The sequence below is a fragment of the Scyliorhinus torazame genome, chromosome 14 (genome assembly GCF_047496885.1).
Source record: "Scyliorhinus torazame isolate Kashiwa2021f chromosome 14, sScyTor2.1, whole genome shotgun sequence".
Lineage (NCBI taxonomy): Eukaryota > Metazoa > Chordata > Chondrichthyes > Carcharhiniformes > Scyliorhinidae > Scyliorhinus > Scyliorhinus torazame.
The window spans coordinates 17,062,346-17,074,924 of record NC_092720.1 but is presented as its reverse complement, the minus strand read 5'-3'; the positions used below and the strand labels follow the sequence as shown (position 1 = coordinate 17,074,924).

The 12,579-nt window shown below is 50.7% G+C and overlaps 1 protein-coding gene across 3 annotated transcripts in view; it reads right to left on the bottom strand.

Moving 5' to 3' along the window:
* Positions 1–12,329, bottom strand: part of LOC140389545 (membrane-spanning 4-domains subfamily A member 4D-like) — a 38,279-nt gene extending 25,950 nt beyond the window's left edge. Inside the window, exons 1-2 of one of the 3 annotated variants that reach the window (XM_072473749.1) lie at positions 12,162–12,329; positions 850–1,036 (exon numbers count right to left, since the gene is read on the bottom strand). The gene's annotated coding sequence lies outside the window, so the exon portion shown is untranslated. The remainder of the gene's footprint in view (positions 1–849; positions 1,037–12,161) is intronic. The other 2 variants (XM_072473748.1, XM_072473750.1) reach the window with 2 other exon arrangements.
* Between the last annotated feature and the right edge of the window lie 250 nt (positions 12,330–12,579).

Sequence of the window (12,579 nt, the reverse complement as noted above, 5' to 3'; positions counted from 1 at the left end):
TCGACGCTCCCACCAAGAAAGCACAACAGCGCCTAAACTTCCTCAGGAAACTAAGGAAATTCGGCATGTCCACATTGACTCTTACCAACTTTTACAGATGCACCATAGAAAGCATCCTATCAGGCTGCATCACAGCCTGGTATGGCAACTGCTTGGCCCAGGACCACAAGAAACTTCAGAGAGTCGTGAACACCGCCCAGTCCATCACACAAACCTGCCTCCCACCCATCGACTCCATCTACACCTCCCGCTGCCTGGGGAAAGCGGGCAGTATAATCAAAGATCCCTCCCACCCGGCTTACTCACTCTTCCAACTTCTTCCATCGGGCAGGAGATACAGAAGTCTGAGAACACGCACGAACAGACTCAAAAACAGCTTCTTCCCCACTGTCACCAGACTCCTAAATGACCCTCTTATGGACTGACCTCATTAACACTACACCCTGTATGCTTCACCCGATGCCAGTGCTTTTGTAGTTACATTGTATATGTTGTGTTGCCTTATTATGTATTTTCTTTTATTCCCTTTTCTTCTCATGTACTTAATGATCTGTTGAGCTGCTCGTAGAAAAATACTTTTCACTGTACCTCGGTACACGTGACAATAAACAAATCCAATCCAATCCAATCCAATTAATTCATGCCGAAAAGGGCATTCAAAGATATTAGTTTGAGAATCACCTTAAAGCCAAGTTGTTGGAAAGAAGGTATTGTGATCATTTTCTGCCTAACGCTTAGCCATGTTATGATCTAAACTTGGCCTAATATTTAAAACACCTCATTTACAAGTCAGGGTTTAATAATATCAAGAATCTGAACAGAGTTAACATCTTAACAATTTTTACCAACTTTGTTTTATTCTTTCCTGGGATCTGTGCATCACTTGTAAGGCCAGTATTTGTTGCCCATCCCTAATTGCCCTTGAACAGTGTGGCTTTGCTCGGCCATTTCCATGGGCAGTTAAGATTCAACTTCATTGCTGTGGGTCTGGAGTCACATGTAGGCCAGGCCAGGTAAGGATGGCAGATTTCCTTCCCTAAGAAACATTAGTTAACAAAATATGTTTTTACCAAAATCAACAAGAGTTTGATGATCAACATTACTACTGGGGCTAGCTTTCCAATTGTAACTTGTTCATTGAGTTTAAATTACACCCGCTGTCACAGTGAGATCTGAATTATTGTCTCCAGAACATTAGCGCGGTCTACTGGATTACTAGCCCAGTGGCATTACTGCTATACCACTGTCTCCCCATCTTCTCCCTTCAACCATTGAATCCTTGATGGCTTGGGTGTAGCAAGGTTTCAAGGTGGTGTCTTAGCTTCCCATTCCATTATCCAACAACACTCAAGAAGCTCATCCAGGATAAAGCAATCCACTTACTTGGTACCCCTTCCACAAACATTCACTCTCTCCACCACCTATGAACAGAGGCAGCCGGGTGTACCATCTACAAGATGCACTGCAGGAATTCAACAATGCTCCTGAAATAGGACCTTCCAAACCCATGACTACTACCATCTAGAAAGTCAAGGGCAATAGATATCTGGGAACACCACCACCTTGAAGTTCCCCTCCAAGTCACTCACCATCCTGACTTGGAAATATATCGCTGTTCCTTCACTGTCACTGGATCAAAATTCAGGAACTTCCTCCCCAATACCTACACCACATGGGCTGCAGTGCCTCAGGAAGGCACCTTACCACCTCCTTCTTAAGGGAAACTAAGGATCGGCAATAATCTCTGGCCCAGCCAGCGATGCCCATATCCCGTAAACAAAACAAAATGTTCTTGTCTGCGCATAGAGTGTGGGCAAGTCATTGAAATTCAATCCCTGGCCTCTCCTCAGGTTGGAGATACAACCTCTATCCCACATTCGCATGTGGTCATCTGTCACTAGATGGCTGGCATCAGAGTGAACTCCCTCAACCAGAAGCCTTTAGACTAGTGAGGGCAGCCCCCTTTGCACTCATCCCAATACAGCCTTCAAATTTTCTAGCAGTTAAGTCCATTGCTCAGCATCATGCAGGTGGAGAGTGGGAACTACTATAGGAGTAATGTTTAGCCTTTAATGCAGTCAGAATTTAATGCTGAAACCTGCCATGAAAGGCTAAGAGCCCCATGATTGCTGAAACTGTAACCCACACCTAAACTTGACAGTAATCACATGGGAGGCCATTGAAAAGTTCACTTAGTTTGAATGACAGCTTTTAAACATGGCCCACATTTCTATGACATCCACAGAAAACAGGCCTCAGTGCAACAGTATCAGATTAAAATTAAACTTTCCAAAATATGACATCAAGAGGCACCTTATATGATCCTCTGATGCAATCTGACATATGCATTGCCCAATAACAAACTGGCTTTGTTTATGTCGCTTCTGTTGACATAAAGGTGACTGACTGAGCTGAGATTCAGCCAGACACCATAATAATCTTTATCAGCGGCACAAGTAGGCTTACATTAACATTGCAATAAAGTTACTGTGAAAATCTCCGAGTCGCCACACTCCGACGCCTGTTCGGGTACACTGAGGGAGAATATAGAATGTCCAATTCACCTGTGATGAACGGTTACTGTATTACTGTACCCTTATCATCATGGAAGGTGATGTCCCCTTTAAGACCGGGCTTGGATGCCTGGGGGACTCCGCCTCCAGCTCCGCCCACCTGGGAGTCGTATATCAGGGGCCGCCTGGTGTGCGGCACCCAGTTAGCACCCGTCTCGGCACCAGGTTAGTTCTTAGCTTATTAAAGCCTTCTTTACCGTTTACTCTCTAAGCGTCGTATTGAGGGTACAACAATTTAATAAACTAAACTGCATCAGGATGGGCGCAGGACTAAAACCAGAGAAGCTCAATCTGGAAGCACGGACACCGGAGGCAAATTTTTAAAAAAAATACTGGCTCCAATGCTTCAAGGCCTACCTGGACTCCTCAGAAAATCCCATCCTGGGGCCACGCAAGCTGCGCCTACTCCACGCCCGGGTGAGTCACAAACATTCCGCCACGCACGAAAAGGCGACTACTTATGAAGAGGCAGTCGAGTTACTCCACAAGCGGTTCGTCAAACCCATCAACGAGGTACATGCCAGGCACCTGCTCTCTACCTGCCGGCAGCACTCGGGGGAATCGCTAGACGAATTCGTTGAAAAACTCACCGCGCTTGCCAGGGACTGTGACCATCAGGATGTGACAGGGGAAACCCATATGAACCAGCACATCAGAGACGCCTTTGTGTCCGGCATCCGCTCGACCTACATCCGGCAGCAGCTACTCTTAAACGGTGCAAAAGACCTCGCTGGAGGTGGTCCTACATAATTTAGGCACGTAACCCGCGGACTCTGCGAGCCCCCCCTCGGACTTCCTCAGACTCAGCCACGTTACTGGCCTGTGCCGCGGGGGCTCATCCTGGGGGCACACCGTGCCACTTCTGCGGGCAGAGCCAGCATCCACGCCCACACTGCCAAGCCCGCTCCGCTATCTGCAGCGACTGCGGGAAGAAGGGGCATTTTGCGAGGGTCTGCCTGTCCAGGCCCAGGGGCCAGATACACAAAGAACTGCCGGCCCGGAAATCAGGCTCTCAGGCCCGCAGGCCTCGCAATGCAGCTGCGCATCAACCCGACATGCCCCCTTCTGACACGTCATCCGTCTCGTGCGAATCATGCGAGCGGCCATCTTCTCGACCCGACACGTGCGACCGACGGCGGCGGCCATTTTACAAGTCCGACTCGGCTGAGGACTCGGACAACCCGCGATTGGGAGCGATCACCCTCGAACAAACTCAGCCAAAACATCTGGTGAACTCGATGATGAAGGTCCAAGTAAACAGGCGCGACACTTCATGCCTCTTCGACTCCGGGAGCACGGAGAGCTTTATTCATCCAGAAACGGAAGTCTACCTCTGGGGTCTCGCTTCCACCTTGGCTGACGGCTCCGAGACCTGTTCTTCTCCGGAGGCACACGAGGAGCCATAAAACGGATCCTCTGGTCGAGAAGGTCCGATTACTACACTCCAACCCCAGTTATGCCTACGTCGAGTACCCCGACGGCAGGCAAGATAAGGTTTCCCTCCGGGACCTGGCGCCCGCTGGGTCTCCCACTACAGATGCCCCCTCTCTTGCAGCTCCCCTGCAGCAGTCGGCACCCACTACAACACCCCCCCCCTCCCGGCCCCACTCCCCGTTGGTGGGCACCTACCGCGCGCGCCTCCTAGCGCCCCCCCCCTCTACACATCCCGCCGTCACCGGCACCGCTACCCCCAGCCCCAACTATTTCCCCTGTGGCCTGGACCCCTACCCTGACCCGGACCAAGGCTCCGACCACCGTGCTCCCGGACGTACCCAAAACTAGGACGCCCAGGACCGCCGCACCACCGCCCGAGCTGAGGTCGATAAGGACGATCAGGCCGCCGAGACGAATGGACTTATGATGGCACTTCACGCCCACCGGACTTTTGTTTTTACAAAACAGGGGGTGAATGTGATGAACGGTTACTGTATTACTGTACACTTATCATCATGTAAGGTGATGTCCCCTTTAAGACCAGGCTTGGAACCCTGGGAGACTCCGCCTCCGGCTCCTCCCACCTGGGAGTCGTATATAAGGGGCCGCCTCGTGGGCGGCACCCAGTTAGCACCCGTCTCGGCACCAGGCTAGTTCTTAGCTTATTAAAGCCTTCTTTACCGCTTACTCTCTAAGCGTCGTTATTGAGGGTACAACATCACCTAATGAGCACGTCTTTCGGGACTTATGGGAGGAAACCGGAGCACCCAGGAGGAAACTCTACGCAGACACGGAGAGAAAGTGCAGCCTCCGCACAGACAGTGACCCAAGCTGGGGCATCGACCTGATGGAAACATTAGGAGTTAGTTGAAGAGAGGGGAGGCATCTGTTATAATCATGGAAGAGCCATTCACTGGTTGAGGCTTTGAGGCAGTGAAGCAAAATATATTTGCAAATGTGCAAAATATATACTGTGAGTGAACATGATACAGTGTCTGGATACCAGACCTGGGGTGGGATTCTCCCCTCTCCGGCGGGGCGGGGGTTCCCGGCGGGATGGAGTGGCGTGAACCACTCTGGCGTTGGGCCGCCCCAATGGTGCGGAATCCTCAGCACCTTCTGGGGCGAGGCCTGCCCTGGAGTGGTTTGCGCCGTGCCGGCCGGTGGGGAAGGGGCTTGGCGCCACGCCAACCGGCGCCGAAGAGCCTCCGCCGGCCGGCGTGAGTTGCCGCATGCGCGGGAGCGCCAGCGCGTGCTGGCGTCACCCCCGCGCATGCGCAGAGGGCTTCGTTTCTGCACCGGGAATGGCGGACCGGTACAGCCTCCGGTGCGGAAGGATAGAGAGCCCCCACGGCACAGGCCTGCCCGCGGATCAGTGGGCCCTGATCGTGGGGGCACCTCCCGGGGCCAGAACCCCCCACGCCCCCCCAAGAACCCCGGAGCCCGCCCACGCCGCCAGGTCCTGCCGGTAAGGGACCTACTCCAATTTATGCCGGCGGGATTGGCAAAAGACGGGCGGGACTTCGGCTCATCGCGGGCCGGAAAATTCGGGCAGCCCCGGTGCCGATTGAGTCGCGCTGGACCCCGCCATTCTCCGAGGCGGGTGGCGCGACTCACGCCGGGCCGATTTTTAAGGGGCCGGAGAATTAGTAGGACGGCGGGGGCGGGATTCACGCCGACCCCCGGCGGTTCTCCGACCCGGCGGGGGGGTCGGAGAATCCCGCCCATAATGTCGTGAATTTCGAGTATTCTTTATCTCGTGGGATTTGCCAAAACCTTTGCATCCTGTCAGCATCAACGGGGCCGAGGTGGAGATGGTTGGCAGTTTCAAATTCCTCGGGGTGCACATCTCCAAAAATCTGTCCTGGTCCACCCACGTCGACGCTACCACCAAGAAAGCACAACAGCGCCTATACTTCCTCAGGAAACTAAGGAAATTCGGCATGTCCACATTAACACTTACCAACTTTTACAGATGCACCATAGAAAGCATCCTATCAGGCTGCATCACAGCCTGGTATGGCAACTGCTCAGCCCAGGACCGCAAGAAACTTCAGAGAGTCGTGAACACCGCCCAGTCCATCACACGAACCTGCCTCCCATCCATTGACTCCATCTACACCTCCCGCTGCCTGGGGAAAGCGGGCAGTATAATCAAAGATCCCTCCCACCCGGCTTACTCACTCTTCCAACTTCTTCCATCGGGCAGGAGATACAGAAGTCTGAGAACACGCACGAACAGACTCAAAAACAGCTTCTTCCCCACTGTCACCAGACTCCTAAATGACCCTCTTATGGCCTGACCTCATTAACACTACACCCTGTATGCTTCATCCGATGCCAGAGCTTATGTAGTTACATTGTATATGTTGTGTTGCCCTATTATGTATTTTCTTTTATTCCCGTTTCTTCCCATGTACTTAATGATCTGTTGAGCTGCTCGCAGAAAAATACTTTTCACTGTACCTCGGTACACGTGACAAGAAACAAATCCAATCCAATCCAGAATACAGAACACCTTAGCATTGGGTTTGTCTGCTATAACCTGTTCAACCATATTCATGGGATGCTGGGGTCACAGCAGTGCTGTGTTCAGGTCAACTGCATCATTGCACATCCTGACTGCAGCTGCTATAGCTGAAATCCACTCCGTGGCCTCACCGATAGCGGCTATGACACCCAGTCTTGTCATTCTGTACAGTTTGTTGACTAAGTTTTGTTTCACAGTAAGGGGTACTATTCTTGGAGCACAGACAGCGGGCGTTATTGAGTTATCCAGCCTCATGTGATATATTATGGGTCGTTTCCCATTGATGTCGCAATTAAACAGGCCTTTGTATTCCAGCAACTGTGGGGCTTGGTGCTGCACACCATGTACCACCGGCCCAAGGACTAGCCCCAGTGCAACTGTCCTGGAGACCCAACAGTGATCTTGCATCTTGGTCGACTATGCGGAAAATTGCCTTCCGTTCCGTGCAGGGCAGCCACACTTTCTGTACGTATGGTTTGTAGGCCATGAGCGGCCAGGTTTACATTGGTGGTGGAATCTAGTGCATCATCGGGGTCGATTTCCCGCAGAAGTGGCTTCGGCAAAACATTGCACTTTGCTCCACTGTCGATTTGGAGCTTATGTTTTGCTGTGAGCAATGTTTAAAGTAGCAAAGATTTCACCTTTCCCCATGACGGGATCGACACTCGAGCAATAGAATGTTTTGAGAGGCTCAGTACTCTGACTGCTTTGCTTTGAGCTCCAGCTCATTTACTCTGTTTGGGGATATAAAACTTGAAGGAGTGGCCAGCTGCAATATAGTTACAATACAGCCAGGTTGCAGTGACTTGGACCTGCAGCATTTAGCAAAGCTATTCTTCTTGACACAGTTGTTATGTTTATTAAATGCAAAGTTCGTTCTTCTGTTTTATGGATGATGGCTATTGCAGTTAGGGCAGAGTATATTCTGGACCATGAAAAGTTTTGTTTCCCACATTAGTTCCTCCGTGTTTCTCTCTGCTATCATACTTTGTGTTTCGATACTGCTGCCGGATTCTAATGTGAGATTTTTTTCTCGAATCAACTGTCTGCTTACAGCATCACAGTGGATTCCAGAGATGATGCAATTTCTAACAAGTTCCTTGATGAGGGTGTCTAACACAGACCGTGACCCAAGTCGGGAATCGAACCAGGGACCCTGGCGCTGTGAAGCAACTGTGCTAACCACTGTGCTACCATTTTGCCCCATGATGCATCATTCTTTTTCACACTTATCATCGATGTCTTCATTGAAGACGAGCAGGTCAATGTGACAAAATCCTTGTGCCATATTGACCAGCTCCTGACACGATGTAAAGTTGCTGAGCTGTATGGATAATGGATATGACAACAAGGGACGAACGGGCCTAATAGTTTACTCAGCACTCTTAGCAGCTTTTACATGTTGTGTGTCTGGCTGAGCTGGTGGAGAACTCCCACACTACCGTACACGTCACTTCCCAGTAAACAAGTCATCATGATGTGCACATGACCACACATGTACAGGGCGGGCAGCAAGTTGGTCATCCCCCCCAATCATGTCCAGGCGCCATATTTAAAGGGCATGCAGACAGAACTTCGGCAACAGTGCCAAGACCATTGCTGATAGAGGTGCAGCAAATGTAGCAACCTCTGTTCCCCCCTCCGCCCACCCTTCCCGCCCAAAATCAGCAATGCCCCCCTAGATAATCTCCTCCAGGGTGCCGTGGAAAGGCATGGCATTCTCATTCCAAGGGATGGAAGCAGGAGGCCACCTCGTCTGACCACGGTAGACAGGGAGGATGATGTCGGAAGAGTGGTCAGCATCTGTGGGCCCAAAGGAGGACTGCCCTGCAATGCAGGACATGGGTCAATGATCACATCTGCTCTGCAAGGGAGTTTTAACCTTCTACTCACTCCAAACTCACACCGCCATTCATTTTCTGATTCTACCACGGGAAGTGGAACTGTCAAGGTCAGCACTTTTGTTGCTCATTCCTAAATACCCTTGGGAAGGTGTTGCGGTGCTGCCTTGTGGAATCGCTGCACTCCATGTGGCGTGCCTTCAGGGAGGCAACTGCCGGATTCTGACCCAGTCACAGGGAAGGCACAGCCATGAGGTGTGGAAGAGAGGCAACTTTCAGGTGATGCTGTTCCCATGTGCCTGCTGCCTCTGCCCATCTAGGTGGTAGATCTCACCCAGAAGGAGATAGCAATGGAGCCTTGATGAGTTGCTGCAGTGCATCTTGTAGATGGACACATTTCGGCTATTCTGTATCTGTGGTGGAGGGCGTGAATGTTGAAGGGGTGTCAATCAAGCGGGGTGCTTTGTCCTCACCGGTGTTGAGGTTCTTAAATGATTTTGAAGCTTCCAGGCAAACGGACAGTATTCCTTCACACTCCTAACTTCTATTTTATATGTGACAACCAGACCTCTGGGAGCTGGGAGGTGAGTTGTCAGGCACGACCTGCTCTTTTCACAATCCAGCTATCTGGCTTCATGCTGGAGAAGACAACCCGGAACAGGAGGGAGAGAGAGAAGACAGGAGGTGGGATGCCTGAGCTCTGACCCCTCACTCCATTTCAGCAGCAGACTGACAATCTGGTAAGAGGAGGACGATGGTGACGACGTCACACCTGTAGCGTCATCACAGCATTCACCTTGCCTGCCCAGGGACACACACCTCATTGGACCATACATCTGATTCAGGTCCGGGTTCACACTCTAGTAGCCACCTCACACACGCACACGCGTCCAGGGCAGGCAGAGACATAGAACATAGAACATAGAACATAGAAAATACAGCACAGAACAGGCCCTTCGGCCCACGATGTTGTGCCGAACCTTTGTCCTAGATTAATCATAGATTATCATTGAATCTACAGTGCAGAAGGAGGCCATTCGGCCCCACTGAGTCTGCACCAGCTCTTGGAAAGAGCACCCTACCCAAACTCAACACCTCCACCCAACACCAAGGGCAATTTGGACATTAAGGGCAATTTATCATTGGCCAATTCACCTAACCCGCACATCTTTGGACTGTGGGAGGAAACCGGAGCACCCGGAGGAAACCCACGCAGACACGGGGAGGACGTGCAGACTCCGCACAGACAATGACCCAAGCCGAAATCGAACCTGGGACCATGGATCTGTGAAGACAATAACAGCCAAGGTGTCTGGCACTCAAGACGATTTCAGGAGAGAAGGCCTTTGCTCAGTCAGACACAGATGACGAGCCTCTGGAGGTGACCATAGAAAAGATGCAGGAGATTCTTATAGATGCCCAGGAACTTCAGCCAGAGCTGTCAGAGGCCCTCAGCAGTGTGACAGGAGGGACGAGGAGTTTGTCCTTGTGCTCTCTGATATTCTGGCCTTGATGTGTGTGCACGTGGAATTCTCTTCAGGCCTTGTCCCTCCAGTTGATACCTGTCAATGTCATCACAGAAAAGAAGGCATAGCAATCAGCCAGCCGCCTCCCATCATGTTGGGATTGAAGTGATAGAGATAGAAACATTCAAAAGTTTTGAACATACACTAGGGCCATGGGTGTACAAGGGCCATGGGTGTACAATCATTGTATATAGTTCTGGCACCTGTAAATCAATGTTAACGCACTGATTGGATGTCTGCTGGAGTCATTCTTGCTACAAGCGGTTTTACTGGTCGAATGCACTCCACCTCTTCCAATCAAAGGCCATCCTGAAGCACCAAGGATGAATGTTCCTCACCCAACCATATGCTTGTGCATGGAGCCACCACTCCTTGGCAAGGATGATGAGAGCCATGTACAAGAGTCCTCCCATTCACACTTTTCCACTTGCCTCCATTGCCCATGAAACTCTATGGAGGGGCATTAACCTTGCCAGAATAGAAAATATAACCACATGAGCCCTTATCAGGCATGTGCACTCTCCCAGGAGGATGGAGATTTTCATTGGCAGCCATTTACTTGAATGCCCCATGCAGGCGCCCATCTCCCTCCCACCCCTAACTCTGATTGGAGTCGATAGCAAATGGCTCAGCGTGAACGGCAGCTCGACACCATTCTGGGATGTCATTGGAATGAGAATCCTCTGGGCTACACTTGTTGCTGCGTGGGAGTCACCAGATAGTGAAGATTTTGAAAGAACAAAGCCTCCGGCCTCAATGTTTCGTAGTTGCAGTTGGCAGCTGCTGACCTGCCTTTCTATTGTAACGTTCCTGTCACTTGGCAAACTCTTTCCATCACCTTTTAACCTCTGACTGTCACCCAACAACTGCCCGATCACAATTGAACCCTCCCCCCCCCCCCCCATCCCATTTGACCGTCTCTCTCACCTCCACAATCTGCAAACCTTCCTCCATCGCCCTGGGCCCTGTAACCATTAATGTGGACTTGCCGTCCCTCCCTGGTGGCCCACGCCAATAACTGTGCGCACGCCCACTCCCACTATCCGTGCCACCATTCTTGTCCCCATCACTGTCCCGCCCGATGGGAACTACATCCACCACACCCTCAAACTGACCGCCCAACCCCCCCCCCCCCCCCTCCGCCCAACTTCCTCCTCTCAGTTTTACAGTCACTGTGTCCCAGCAATATCTTCATTTCTTCCTATTGGGCTCTCCCCTCGAAACAGTCCCGCTTCCCCACTCACAGCCCCTCCTCCTGTTGTCAACAGCACCCCCCCCCCCTCATCTTGTGGCTGCAAGGATAGGGAAGTTCTGACAATCCTTGCATCCCATCTCCTGTAGTCCTCACCAGGGTGTAGGCAGCGCTGACTGAGCCCACCCAGTCCAATGGGGTTATCTCCACATCAGGATGTCCACGGGGAAAGTGGACCCGCCAGTGACCTGCCCCGAAAGTCGGGAGAACACAATTTCGATCTGATCGTTTGGACATCCCCCGGCCAGGTCGCCCCAAGTCCTGACAATCGCGAATGTAACAGTGTATAATTGTATCAAGTTCATGTCCATCTCACAATCTCCACCCTGTTTGGCGGTGAGTGTTGCCGAGTCTCAGCTTTTAATTTAAGATTTGTTCCTGACTCCAGCCACTTCCTCCACTTGGAAAATGTTGTGGAAATTCCTTGGAAATCTGAGTAATAAACAGCACAGGAAGGGAGCCAATTGGCTGGACAGACTTTATAACCCCGTCATTTCCCCTAAATGATGTGTCGACTGTGGATGTTGCTCGGAAAAAAGAACAATGAAAACGGATATGAAACCTGTAGCTTCAAAGTAAACTATCCCCCAACAACTTAACGTGCAGGGGAGAAACTCAACGAGATCCAGTGACATGTAAACAGAGGCAGATTCATTCTAACCAATCTGGGGGTTTAAGTTCCAGTTTTAACCACAGATTAAAATCGCCGCTGTATTTGGTCTAAATGACAGTTCAGTGAGATTGAGCAAAAGAGAGAGTTCAGCATTGGAATGCTCACATTTACAATCGCTCAGTCCAATACTTAGCAACTGGTTTGAATCTGACATTAACAGGAATGTGACCCACATCTGATTTGTCCTCAGAGATTTGGCTGAGCAAAATAAAAATGTAGAAAACAAAGACACGTTTTTAAAGCTTGTTCAGAGAACCGAGTTGAACTTTGCATTTGATCAAAACAATTCTAATAATATCTCGGATTGTGACACTTTGTAAAACTGAGCAAACCTTTGCTTCCCGAGTCGATGGGGACTTTCTGCCACACTTTCAAACAGGTGATAGCGACTCGCACTCGCTCTCTCGTTTCTCTGCAGTTGAACAACTCCAGGATCCAGCCAGGTTTCCAGAGCAACAGTTTTAATGGTCCGTGTTATTCTGCGACCAGACACTCACTTGGCAGAATGCACAGGGTCAGCAGTGGGAGGAGAGTTCTGAAGGGAAGGAGTTTGGCAAAGTTAGACGCCAGCTGATGTCTTGCACAGGAAGCTTCAAAACTGATTGCTGGTTGGCTATCGCCAGTTTATGCTTGTTCAACCAATGCGTTGGGTGATTTAGACATTTAGAGTGGGTCTGGAGAGAAAACAAGCCAAACTAAACGATCAAACTTTTATTTATGGGTGCAATTTTGGGGTGCAGCCCTGACTCT